Raw genomic sequence first — 13,522 nt, 5'->3', positions numbered from 1 at the left:
TGTTTGTATTATGCTGTATGTGGCTCCATAACAAATTACAATAATACTTAGCAGCTAAAATCAATAAATATCTCACACAGTTTCTGCTAGTCTGAGATTTGGGAGCAACTCAGCTAGGTAGTTCTGGCTAACGTTTTCTCATCAAATTGAAGCTGTGGTGTAGACTTTGTTTACAGTCACTTGAACGTTGGACTGGGGCTGATGAATATGCTTCTAGGGTGGGTTGCCCACCTGTCTGGTGAGTAAGTTCTGGCTGCTGGTGGGAGGCCTCAGGGCTTTGTTGTACGGACCTCTCCACAGAGCTGATTGAGTTTCTTCCTGACATGGTGGCTGGCTTCCAGAGAGGGAGAGGGAGCTGGAGGTAGAAAGAAAGGGAAGAAGATATAATACCTTTTATGCCCTAGACTCAGCAGCCACACTCTGTAACTTCTGCTATATCTATTTAATATGTCAGTTTCATTTGCTACAATTCAGTCGCTCAGTCCAGTTTATATTCCAGGGCAGGCAGTTAGTTTCCACCTTTTAAAGGGAGGATCCCAAAAAAATGTGTAGGCATATTTTAAAGCCACCACAATGGGCATTTCACACTCGTCATGAATGCTATCATTTAGTTTAGTTTGACTTCTAATTTGCTTATGTATGAAAAAATATTGTCATTATATAGAAACACATCCAAGGCCTTATTAGGAAGAATATATTTTATTCAATAGAATCTGCCCATACTTTTTGCTGTACTTATGGTGTAAAATGATCATAACTTTGGTGCATATCTTATTGTGCTTAGGAAGAAAATTTTTAATTTACAAACATAGCAGTTTCCTTTGCTTTTATTTATAGCTATCTTTGATTTTTTTTCCCATTTTTCCCCTTGATATATTGTTGTCGATCTTTGTGGTACATTCATCATCCTTGAATTACATTCCAAAGTGAAATGCAGTTTATAGGCTCCAGCTTTACACACATAGGTTCAAATCCCAGCATCACCAGTTAAGATTTTTGTCATCTTGAATGCATCAATTATCTAAATGTCAATTTCATAATCTGTAAGATGGGGTTAGTAATAGTGCATATGTCATATGGTTACGATGATTAAATGACATAATTGCATGTAAATTGTTTAGCACAATGTTTGATATGTGAGTGCTCAATATAGGTTCTATTGTGTTGGTGTTATTCTTCTATGTAGAACATAACTGGCATAGTACCTGCCAAAAGACACATTGGCATCACTTTTTTTTTTTTTGATCAAATGGTTGTTAACAACAATAAAATTCAGTATAGGGGGGTCAATGCTCAATGTACAATCATTAATCCATCTCAAGTCTAATTCTCATCAGTCTCCAATCTTCTGAAGCATAACGAACAAGTTCTTACATGGTGAATGAATTCTTACATAGTGAATAAATTCTTACATGGTGAACAGTACAAGGGCATTCATCACAGAAACTTTTGGTTTTAATCACGCATTATGACCTATAAACAATCAGGTCAAATATGAATATTCGTTTGACTTTTGTACTTGATTTATATGTTGATCCCACATTTCTCCCTTTATTATTATTATTTTTATTTTTAATAAAATGCTGAAGTGGTAGGTAGATGCAAGATAAAGGTAGAAAACATAGTTTAGTGCTGTAAGAGGGCAAATGTAGATGATCAGATGATCAGGTGTGTGCCTATGGACTAAGTATTAATCCAGGCTAGACAAGGGCAGCAAAACATCCACGGATGCAGAAGATTTCTCTCAAAGCAGGGGGGGTGAGGTTCTGAGCCTCACCTCTGTTGATCCCCAAATTCTCACCTGATGGCCCCCCTGCGACTGTGCCTGTCTTAGGTTGTTCCTCCCTTGAGGAATCTTACCCGTCTCTGGCTAACCAGTCATCTTCCGGGGCCATACAGGGAAATGTAAAGTTGGTAAGTGAGAGAGAAGCCATATTGTTTGAAAAGGTTAGCTTTTTACTTCTTTGCAGATTTATGCCCTGTGGCTTCTATGCCCAGCACTTGTCTCGAGGTATCTTTACCACCTGGAGGAATTGTGATACTCGGTAAATTCGATGTGAGGCACGAATTCTATTTAAGGGTTGTAATTAGGAAGAAAGAAGAAAAGCTACAGATGTAGCATATGAAAGGAAACATGGGAGGATTGATTATTTCTTTGACATATCTTCTTGTAGAGTACCTTAAGTATGTATAGGTTTTAAACTACTAACTAATTTGCACACACATATTAACATAATAGGAATACGGTGACATAAACAAAGCAAATCTATAATTACCATCCATCTCCAGTGAAGCCAAGAAAACCATTTAGGCACCCTAGGCATTTGTGAAAATTTATCTATGACATGATGGATATTGTCCAACTGTACCTGAACAATCAGACAAATTAAAGCAGCCCATTTCTGGGATCTGTTCACATCCCATATGTTCTTTTAACCGTAGATAGTCTATAGTCATGAGATTTTGGAGTGCTACAACTTGCACCCCTCCCAACTCCTGGTTGAGTTCCAACAGTACAGATCCGGTCAAATTCGTTGTCTCACTGTATGCACATGCCAGCCTAGACATCTCCCTCCTCATTCCTATGGCAAGTCCAGGAGATGGTGGGCTGGATGCAGCCACAACCACAGCATCGTCCGGATCCCTGTGGAGGCTTTTTGATGATCATCTCCCGGCACAAGTCCCCCAGAGAGTGCTGACATCACTTTTGAAACAAATATTTGACTGACAAACGATAGGAGACCACCAATCTCTTCCTCAAGGCTATCATGGTGTTTAGAAAGTGCTCCCTCTTTAGGAATGAAGCATTAAACCAGTCAATTGTCAGGCACCTGATTTTCAAAAAATTTAGCCATATTCCCTTAGGATCAGGCCAAATGACTTAATTGATTTCACTATTCTCCTTTAAGGTCAGTTGGTTAATGATGTTAAACCACTTAATTGTGGTAGAGTCACAGGTCAAACTTCCCAGGTCACTCCAGTTTTACTGAGAATTTGCCTTGTGTTTTCACTTTACAGCCTTGTTCTCCATTAAGTCAGATCTCACATTATTGTGTTATTAATCACTGTGGCAACCTTTCACTGTAGGCCGAAGAATATGCTCAGAAAATTGTGTATATTCTTTTTATGATATAATTTGATAGCTATTTTCATTGCATATGATAAGCAACGCAATACGCAAGTTTCTCTGCTGAGAAGTGGAATGTACCAATACGTGGAATTAATTCCCTTTTTTAAATTCAAGAACTACTCAAACTACTTAGTTCCCAGACTGATTCTTGAATTGAATCTCTGGAAAGGTAAATAATTTAATTATCTGAATTCAAATAAGTGTGTGTTATTCTCTCTATGAACATTAATTTAATGATATTTAATAATAACATTGGAATATTCTGTCTTATGGAAAGGAATGAATCATCCAGCTATCTATGAAGGCAGGGTATGATAGATATGACAGTCCACAAAAGATTCTGTCAGGTAATTTGGCTTCTATTTACCTAGACCAACCATTCAATGCTTAAAACTATATATCTCTTCAGCATATAAATACAAGGATTATTGTTCAAGGTAAGCTATGTAACTTTTTCCATACAGGCTGTTTTTCCAAGGAAAGTAGTGGGAGGGAAGAAGACTTTTAAAAACTTTCTCCTCTGGTTGTTTTATAAAGATTCTTAATTCTGGACATATATCAGAAACACCTATGTGGCTAAAAAGTCCAGATGCCAAAGCTCCATCCTAGACTTAGTGAGTTAGGAAACCTGGGGTTGGGGGACAAAGATATATAAATTGAAAAATCTCCTTGAGAAATTTAATGCACTCTTAGTTTTAACAATCATCATATATGCTGAAGTTTTAGTTGGAAAACATACCAGCAGTCACTTTGTAATTTTCCTTTTACTGAAACCATAGACTAAGAATTGATGTAATATCCAGTACACAGTACACAAGCTCTGTAATGTGTAGGGATTTTGCACAGAGCTTCAAAGCTAGTATTGAAGGAAATTAGGAAGTGGTAACAGGGAACCTCTCTGTTCCTGTAGCTTGGGGTAGAGGAATTTCTGAGGAGAGCTCTGCTGTTAAAAGAAATCTAATGAACCACTTCTGAGCTGTATTTCAATTTTATTTTTGACAAAGTTTTTAACATTTCAGGATTATTTTTTCTGTTTGTTTTATAGACTTCATTGAGTTGTGATTCAAAAATAAGGCTTGTATGATTGCATTTTTTAAACTTTCTGTTTAGAATCTATGGAATTTTAGAACCTTGCAAAGGTCATTTGCTAATTTCAAAGTTTTAAAATCTCAGAATGAATAATTGGTTGCATTAATCTTCTTGTAAATTCTTTGACTATAGTTACTGTGTTTTGCCTACAACTCTGTATCTAGTTATGTTTATTTTGCTCACTATTGTGTCTGTATTTTCAGTGTCTTGCATAGTGCCTGGCACATGGAGATTAATATCTATTGAATTAGTAAATTCTTCAAATCTACCCAGTTTTTACTGTGTTATTCTACTACTTTACTCTGTTATTCTACTACTTTTGGCCTGATAGAAGTGTGTGACATGTTTTATCATGTAGCTTTTTCTTTTTTTAAATACTTGCTGTGACCACCTAGTACTTTTTGGAATGTGAAGAAACATTCCCAGTGAGAACTGAGTTCCTCCCTCTGTTCCTTGTGCTACTTCACATAGCAACACCACTCTAAGATGTAGTTTTAAACATTGAGATTGAAATGTTGATCTGTTTGTGTTCATGAGCTGGATAAATTCTTTAAAATCATTGCCATTCTGCTCTCACAACACAATTAGCCATTCCGCACTTAGATTTTCTGGTGCCAGGCTATATATGTTTTATTCTGGAAAAACATCTTGACTTTTGTGAAAGATGGTTTGGGTGAATGAAATGTGTGTGAAGTGAATGGTAGTGACAATAAAAATTATTTTTCAAACTACTTTTTCAACAGAAAATAAGACACATTCTTTAGCAGTAGTGTATATGTAGCTTTTAATACTTTTTAGTGATTTTGCATATTTCATCATTTTTAGCAACGTTTTGAATCATCAAACAACCAGGGTTAAACTTCAAACTTTATACTTGAGAGATTAAACAATGGAGAAAGTGTTGCAACTTTCTTAGAACAGTTAATAGTTTTAATAATATCTTCTAGTAAATGAACAATTATATACACCAGGAGCTTTGCTGATTGGTTTATATATATCATTTCATTTAATCTTCACAGCAACCCCAAAACAGGTGTTTTGAGTGGGGAAACTGATCCTGCTGAAAATCCTCTAAGTGGCACAGTAAGTGTCTGGGTTTGGTCTTAAGTCCATTGAAATGGAAAGTTCTTGTTCTTAACCACACTAATGCACTCCTGAGACTTGAATGCTACTGTCCTAATACTGAATTCTTTTTTCTTCCATTATATCATGTTTTCTCTTTATCACAGCTCCCATAGACCCCAAATCAATGAAGATAATGTAAATGTTCTGGCCATGTTTATAAACTGTAGATTCGTTTTAGTTAAACTAAAGCATTATAAAATTTATACTGTAAGGAGTTATATAATGACTTTTATTATTGATACTCAAAAATAATTATTTTTTTCGGATTTTATTGTTTTATTGCTTTCTAGCTTGCAAAGCAGTAGCTTTACTATTGTTTACATTGAGATCTGTTGTTTTAGAAACTATAATTCTCAGAAGACAGATTCTCATTCTGACCAAATAATATCAACTCTATCTCAAGCATACCAGAATTCATAGGTGTACTCAAAAGAAATCATGATATGAGTAGCTAACATTAGTAAAGCCACAGAATAGCATAGCCATGGAAAGTCCTAATAGGCTGGTTTAGAGAAAAACGTATCTTTTTTTTTTTTTTAATTTCAACCAGTCCTCATTTTCACCCCTTCCCTGACACATGGCTCCATTCGCGGTGCTTCTGTTAATGTACTGTTCCTCTTTGTCCAATTTACTGGCCAGATGACTGTGTCATAAAACCACCATCACCACCAGCACTCCTGGTACTAATTAGCACCCCATTTGTCAGCTTCAGTCCAGTGGTGAGGACTTGAGTGGTTATAAATACTCTAATACCTTTTCACCTGTGCAAGGAGCTCTTCCAAAGACAAAGAGGGAAGCACAGCAGGCAGGAAGCCTGCATTATTGCCGCCTGAGTCCTTCCTTTCTCTGGACAATTTCAAGCTTTAACATCTGTTCTGAACACTACATTTATTAAACTAAATAACAAAATACCTTGGTCTGTATATAATAGTCCTCTCAGGGGATACAGAATGGGATTTCCCTCTTTAAAGAAAGTGAAACGCAGTTGACAGAGAGTCTCCTGTCTGGTTAATGTTAAGAAAAGCAGTCTGGAAAATAGGAAAGGAACTTATTATGAAAGATTTTTTCCCCCTCTTTGACCGCGGTATGACTGCTGCTGAGGATATGCTTATGTGTATTCTCCTACAATTTTTAATTACTGGGTTTAATTGTTGGCAGGTGGGTAAGAGTTCTGTTACATGTAATGTTTAATTGTTTATCCTTTGCTCTTTGTTAGAAATTGAATGCATTATTTGAAAATGAGACTCAAGAGGTCTGTTGTGCTAACGTGCTCTTTTTCCTGCTAGAGGACAAAATAAACTTGGATTATAAAGTTATGATTCTTACAAGGTCAGAAACTTTCCTCACTAACAGAAATCATATGGCTACCTGAATACATAGGGCACCCACTTTACATTCTTAATAGAAGTAAAAAGTGGCAGGAAAATATAGCCATGTTTAGATGGCTATAAAAGCCCATTCTGAAACCAACAGAGCATCAATTAATATTCCGACTTTCCTCTCCTTTTATCATCATAGTTATGACTTACACCTTTACTTTTCCCTCTCACTGGAGTTTCTCATTCCTTCATTTATAAGGCTCTCATTAGCATTCCCTTGCCCCCAAGCCTCAACCATCTGCAGAACCCAACTCTAGTGGGCTGTAGAGCTCACAGGAAGTAGCTTGCTTGGCTTTTCCAAAAGGGACTGGAAGAGTGCAAAAGTCTAAAGGGATTCAAAGGAGTAAAAATAAATGGGTTCTAGATTTATAGAGGACGTCTGGTGAAAGATGTGATTTTACATTATGAATGGTGGTGAAGTGTTGGAGGTAGCAGATGATAGCACTGAAGTGGGAACAGAAAGCTAGGGTACAATTATGAAGGATAGATGTTATGGAAGATGAGAAATAGCGTATTTGGTGAATGGAGGAAGCATGCTCTGAGGATGTTGGTGAAGCATTTGAAATGACTCGAAGGAACAGAAGGTTCAGTACTTATTAGCGATGTCTATTGCGTGCCTGAGGTGATTATCATATGAGCTGTATATACACTATTTTTATTGTGACCCACATATGATTGTACATTTATGGCACATACATGACTACTGACTCACCAAACCGGTACCTAAGTGACAAGTGGAACTTGATCCTTTGTAAAAACACACCTGTTGCGTGAAATGCAAGGAAAATACTGAGTGATATGAATCGCTACTTTGAGTTTGACAAAAAGGTCTTTTATTTAGCTGTTAAGCAAAAAGTCCTATATATCACTTGCAAAGAACTTCAGCTGTGAATTTTATGAACCCAATGGGAGGTCCACTTTGCCTGTATAGATTTACTTAATTTGGTGATTTGGATTGCTAACCTATTGTAAAATAGCTTTTTTTTTTGGTTATTCATTGATGCAGGAAAAAACTCGGTCATCTACTATGCTTTTCTCCATTAGATCAGCAACAGCCATTATTAATTCACATTCTCACATAGTTTGAAGTGTTCAGTTTAAAATGACTTCAGATGATTCTTTGGCATCTGCTTCCATATCTTTAAAGAACATCTGTATATGATGAAGTAAATGCTTTTCAAAACTCAGTCATGTAGTACAGTATTATTACTCTTACTTTCTTATACAAAAGTGGGAAGGAGGGAGATGGGAATATTGAGTGAACACCAGTCTTGATTAACCCAAATGGATTTGGAATTCTAGGTTAAGGAGAATTACCTCTCAGAAAATTGAAGGTATTTGGCCTACTAAATTTGTTCTCTCTTGTTTCTTTGAGAATGCCCAAAGCTCTTTAAAGAGTTGATGCTATGTTTATGATGCCGGGGTTCTTGTTCATGAAGTGGAAGAATGAGCTTCACAAACACTCAAGGTAGGGGAGCAAGGTACAGGCTTTTATTTAGAAATAAAGTGAGAGAATAGAGCTCCTGGCTCATGCCAGGAGGGGACAAGAGAGCACAGGGTGGTGCGTTGTCTAGGGGTTTTATAGGCAGATGAGGATTTTTCGAGAACATAGAAAAAAGGCTTAGGAGTGTGGACTTGTACCACCTGCCCTGTCCTCAAGGTGGGCTGGGTTGTTGTCTGTTTGTTAGGGCTGTTTACAGTGAAGTCACGGGTTATGCTGAGATACTCTTGCGGAACACTCAAACGTTCCAGGCCAAGTTGCTCCTGGCCTTTTGAGCTTAACTGATCTCAATGAAGATGTCTATATTCCTAGTCTGGTATCTTTACCCTAGAGAATTAGTGTGACCTTGACTTTGCATAATGCTGAACACAGAGTTTCAATAGGGACTTTACATTGTTACATTGCTTTGACTGTAAATATCTTGCCTTGCTTTTTCCAGAGGCCCTCACCCTACTCTGTCTAAGCCCATGGTCCCTGTCTCATTAATAACCTTTTTCTCCTCCCTGGAAGTATATAGAATAGTCTCTTTATCTGAACTTGCACAGTGATGTATTTGATCGGGCTGGGCATTCATTAAGAAGGCCCATTCAGTTGGAAATTCATATTCTTCAGTTCTGGGAAGATTTTGTATTTCATTAATAATTTTCTCCTTTCTTTTGGAATTCCCATTATTTGGATATTAATTATTAATTTGGATACAATTATTAATAATAGCCTTTTGAGGTTTTCCTTACCTATATGGTATGTTTCTCTTGCTGATTTTTTAAAAAGTATGATTTTATTCTCCTCGTGTTAGAGACTGTAACTCTGGGGAGAGGAAATCCCAGGGCAAAATACCTAGCTGAAACTGAAATCAGTCAAAGGGAGAAATAAAGTTTAAAGCCCGTTTATGGCTTACAAATTGCGGTCCGGGGGCTGTCTCTCTCCTGCTCCTGCAGAAGCAAGTGAAACCTCCCATAGCCTCTCAGGTTCGGGTAAGCCCTCTGTCATCCAGGTAATTACCCACTGGTACAGAGATGAACCACTTCTCTCCTCCCCTTAGAAATGCCTGTTGATGTGGAGATGCGCTAAAACCAGGCAAGAGATTCTGGAAATACTATAATTTTACCCTCAGACCACCCCTCCAGAAATCTTGCTTTACAATCTACCCATTCTCCCTCTTCCATAATGGTCCCTGGGCAAGAAAACTGGAGCATTGTGACCAGACTAATGACATAACAATAGCAACAGAATTAAAATCATGATAATCCTCAACCCAAAGGATACAGCTAGGTTCAAAGTCCTATGCAGATTAAGTCCATAGCTCACCCATTCCAGCAGGCAGGTGGTACCTGAAGAGGTACAGGTTCAGAGCAATTATCACACAGCAGCTGCAGCCAAGGGATACATCCAGGCCTCAAGGACTATAGAAAAAAATAACCTATGGGTGATAAGATACATGTTTTACTGACACCAGCATAGGCAAATCTCATCCATCAGGTGGGGTACTTGCAAGAGAGAGGTCCTGTGATAGGACAGTGGCAGGAATGGGATCATATCCTGGTCTAGTATAGCAGAGTTTCACCCCCCTTCCTGTGTGAGTTATAGATGGGTCAATATATAGGGCTATGGGAGGTACATGCACTGGCCATAAAGATAAAACAAAACTTCTCCGTAAGATGCTCTTACCTCCTGGATCTTGTGGGTACACTACCATGATCTTTGGGAGCCACACTGCTGTTACTCCAGGAATACACAGGCGACCAGCTTCCAGGCCTTTTCCCCAAGGTGCCAGAAGGGCCAGCCATTGCTGGTCCATGTGTTGAAATGTCCAGGGCCACGTCCATTCAACAATGTCTCCAGGGTTTAATGCAGCAGGGGCTGGCAGCAGGATGTAGCTCTGCTGGCCATATCGTGGCTTCAATAACTCTCTTTGGTTTGCACATACAGTTGTAAAGGAGGGGCAGCAATGTGTGTTAGCATATCCACAGGGCTCAGGGCTCCTTTTCTGGGCTTCTTAAAGCACCATAGCACTGCCCATAAGGAAACTGACCAGCCTCATAGACTATTGGTGTCCAACTTCAGGCCAGATTTCAACAAACCGTTGTACCTCTCTATCATGCCTACCCCAGGAGGGTTATATGGTACATGAAACTTCCTTTTTATTCCTAATTGCTGCAACCATTCTTGTAACGCATGTCCAGTAAAGTAGGTGCCTTGATCCCTCTCAATCACCTGCATCTGGCCATAGGCTGCAAAGAGACATTCTATGCCCATCTTGGTGGTTTGCTGATTTACATAACATTCAGGAAAAGTAACCAATAGTCCAGTAGCTGTGTCCACACAAGTCATGGCATACCAATATCCTTCTCATATGGTCAGAGGCCCAATATAGTCTATCTGCCACCTGTCAAGTGGTATCGACCCCCTTAGTATTGTCCCATGTTGCTGTGGGAGTCGGTCTAAGTCTATCTAAGAGCACACAAAGCACTCCTTCTGGGCTCTGCTGACTTCTTCAAAGGTCAATGCAAGCCCAACCGACAGGCTAAAGCCCACATTGTCTTTTACCTCCTGAGACAAACGCTGATGTAGCTGTTGGGCCACATCAGAGGCAGGCTTTCCTTCTAGCCAGCACACCTGGGCCAGTTTGTCTGCTTCATCATGCACCTGGGGATGCCAAAGGCAAATGGCCAGTCACATGATATACAGTAACTGTTTTAGTCTGACCAGGTCTTTCCATAACTCTTGACCACAAAGGGGCTGATGACTAATCTTCCAGTTGGCATGATACAACATTGGTAGCCACAGTGTCAAGCCCTGAAAGACGGCCCAGCTGTCAGTGCAACTATGGGGGAAGGCTCCTGGTTGATCACCAGCCATACTGCCTGCAACTCACCCCACTGGCTATTCGTCCCCTCTCTGTCCTCCATCCATACTGTCTTAGTCTTAGGATGGAAAGCCACAGCCTTCCACTTTGGGAGCTGCCCATGACTGGTACCTTCTGTATACCAAATATCTTCAAGTATAGGATTCTTGATAAGGATTCTTGGCTACCAGTGGCTCAAAAGCAAATTCTTCCTGCTTTCCACTGGTATACATCACTGGCCCCAATAAGGGTTGGAATTCTCTACTTAAGGGGCTAGTAGAGAAGGTGCTACACTGCTGTAAATATGCGCCGCATTTGGCCAGTGTGGGTGTCTAGGCCATGCCACTCTGTGGCCTTTGGGTTCAGTCTTGCACCCACACTGTGATGGAATAGGTGGTTAGTAACTTGGTTGGAGCTGTTCCAGAAATAGGCTCTGTAGCCAGCAAGGCATGGTATATAGCAGGCTGTTGCTTCTCTTACAAGGTATACTGGACCTCTGTTCCTTTCCATAGTTGTGATCAGAATCCAATAGGTTGGTGTGTCCGTTCAAGCCACTGCCAAAGACCCCATCCACAACCGTCTTCAGTTACATGAACATCTAGCTCACAGGGCCTTGATAAGTCCATTATATTCAAGGCCTGTATGGCCTTAACTGCCCATTTAGCAGCAGTAAAAGCAGCTGCACATGTCTCATCCCAGTACAATCTGATGCCTTTTTTTACCAACTGGTAAAAGGGCTTCAGAATTTGTGCCAAGTGCAGGATAAACACTCCAGTAGCCCAAAAGACTCAAAAACTCTTGTAATACTGCCACAGTGGTAGGTGTGGGGAAAGCCTGGACCCTGTCTATGACTGCTTCTGGGATAACTTTAGTTTTAGCCTCTCAGACAACCCCCAAAAACTTAACAGTCAAACCAGGTCCCTGAACTTTGGTGCTGTTCATGGCCCATCCTTTCTCCTGTAGATGTTGCCACAGTCTAGGACCAGTTCCTTCTAAATCTGAAAGAAAATAAGGCGTGAGCATAATATTATCAATGTAGTGATACAACCACACCATTCGTGGTTTCTTCCATGTGGTCAAGTCCTGGGCTGTAAATCCATGACAGATGGTGCTACTGTGGAGGTATTCCTGTGGAAGGACAGTGAGTGTCCACTGCCAGCCTTCCCATGTGAAGGCAAACTCTTTCTGACTTTCCCATGCTATGTCAATAGAGAAGAAAGTATTAGCAAGGTCTACTACTTAATGATACATTCCCAGCTCATGGCTGAGGGTGTCCAGAATGGCTGCTGTAGAAGGGACAGCAGCATGCACATGGGGCGTGACTTTATTCAATTCCCTGTAGTCCACGGTCATATGCCAGGAGATGTCTGGCTTTTTCACTGGCCATACTGGGGAATTAAAAGTACTATCTGTAGGCTTTATGACACCCATCTTCTCCACTTTCCTTGTGCCCTCCAGGCAATTTATACTGCTTAGTATTTGTCACCCTCTGAAGTACAGGCAGAGCTACAGGTGGGTGCTCAGCATGTCCCCTCAGAACTTCCTTTACCACCCATACCCTCATTCTGAACTCATCTGCAGTAGTCTGTAACCACAGGCCCTGCAGAATATCTACCCCCAAAATATATTCAGAGATGGGAGAAATATACACAGTATACTCCTTTGGGGGTAAATGCCCCATCCCCAATGGGATTTGGGCTTTCTTCACTCTAATTGCCTTACCCCCATAGCCATGTATCACAGCAGGGGACCTAGGAAAATGCTCAGGGTGGCCATAAATCCAAGAAGACTCAGCTCCTGTGTCTACCAGCACCAGGCACATCATACATTCACAGGGGACCAATGAATTGCTAATTCTACATGTGGCATCTGGTCCCCACCATGTCTGCCAAGGTGGGGAACTTGACCTACCCTCAGTCGAACCATGATGCCCAATCATCCTCTTGTTGGGTGAGGGCCTAGGTGAATCCTGAGTACTTCTGTCCCCCAGGAAATTTTGCAGGGACACAGGCCGAGCATGAGGCCTTGACTCTGGTGTCCATGTCCCAAACCTTAGTGGCTGGAACTGCTGCTCTGGCTTTAATTGGTGCCACAGTTCTAACTTCAAGAGTCTGTTGGGCTGCCCATCAAGTTTTTCTTTCACTACCCTGGCCTTTATCAAATCAACCCACATCTTGGTCCTTGAGACCTTCACGGGGCCTTTTGCATCTTTCCTTTCAGTCATAGCCTGTACTTCCCTCTGTGCCCTTATTATTTCAACCTCCCCCAGATCTACTAAAGTCTGAGTAGCCTCACTTATGGGGTGTCCTATGTGGGGGGAGAGTAGTCACTAGGGGCCCAAAGAGAGATGTGGGAGCTGTATGCAGCACCAGACTTCTCATTTCTATGGTGAACAACTCATTGGGGCCCTCGGGGTCCATATTATAGATGATATTTTTCATACCCAATTCCCA

The sequence above is a fragment of the Manis javanica genome, chromosome 1 (assembly GCF_040802235.1).
Source record: "Manis javanica isolate MJ-LG chromosome 1, MJ_LKY, whole genome shotgun sequence".
In the NCBI taxonomy this organism is placed as follows: Eukaryota; Metazoa; Chordata; class Mammalia; order Pholidota; family Manidae; genus Manis; species Manis javanica.
This window is presented reverse-complemented; position numbering follows the sequence as displayed.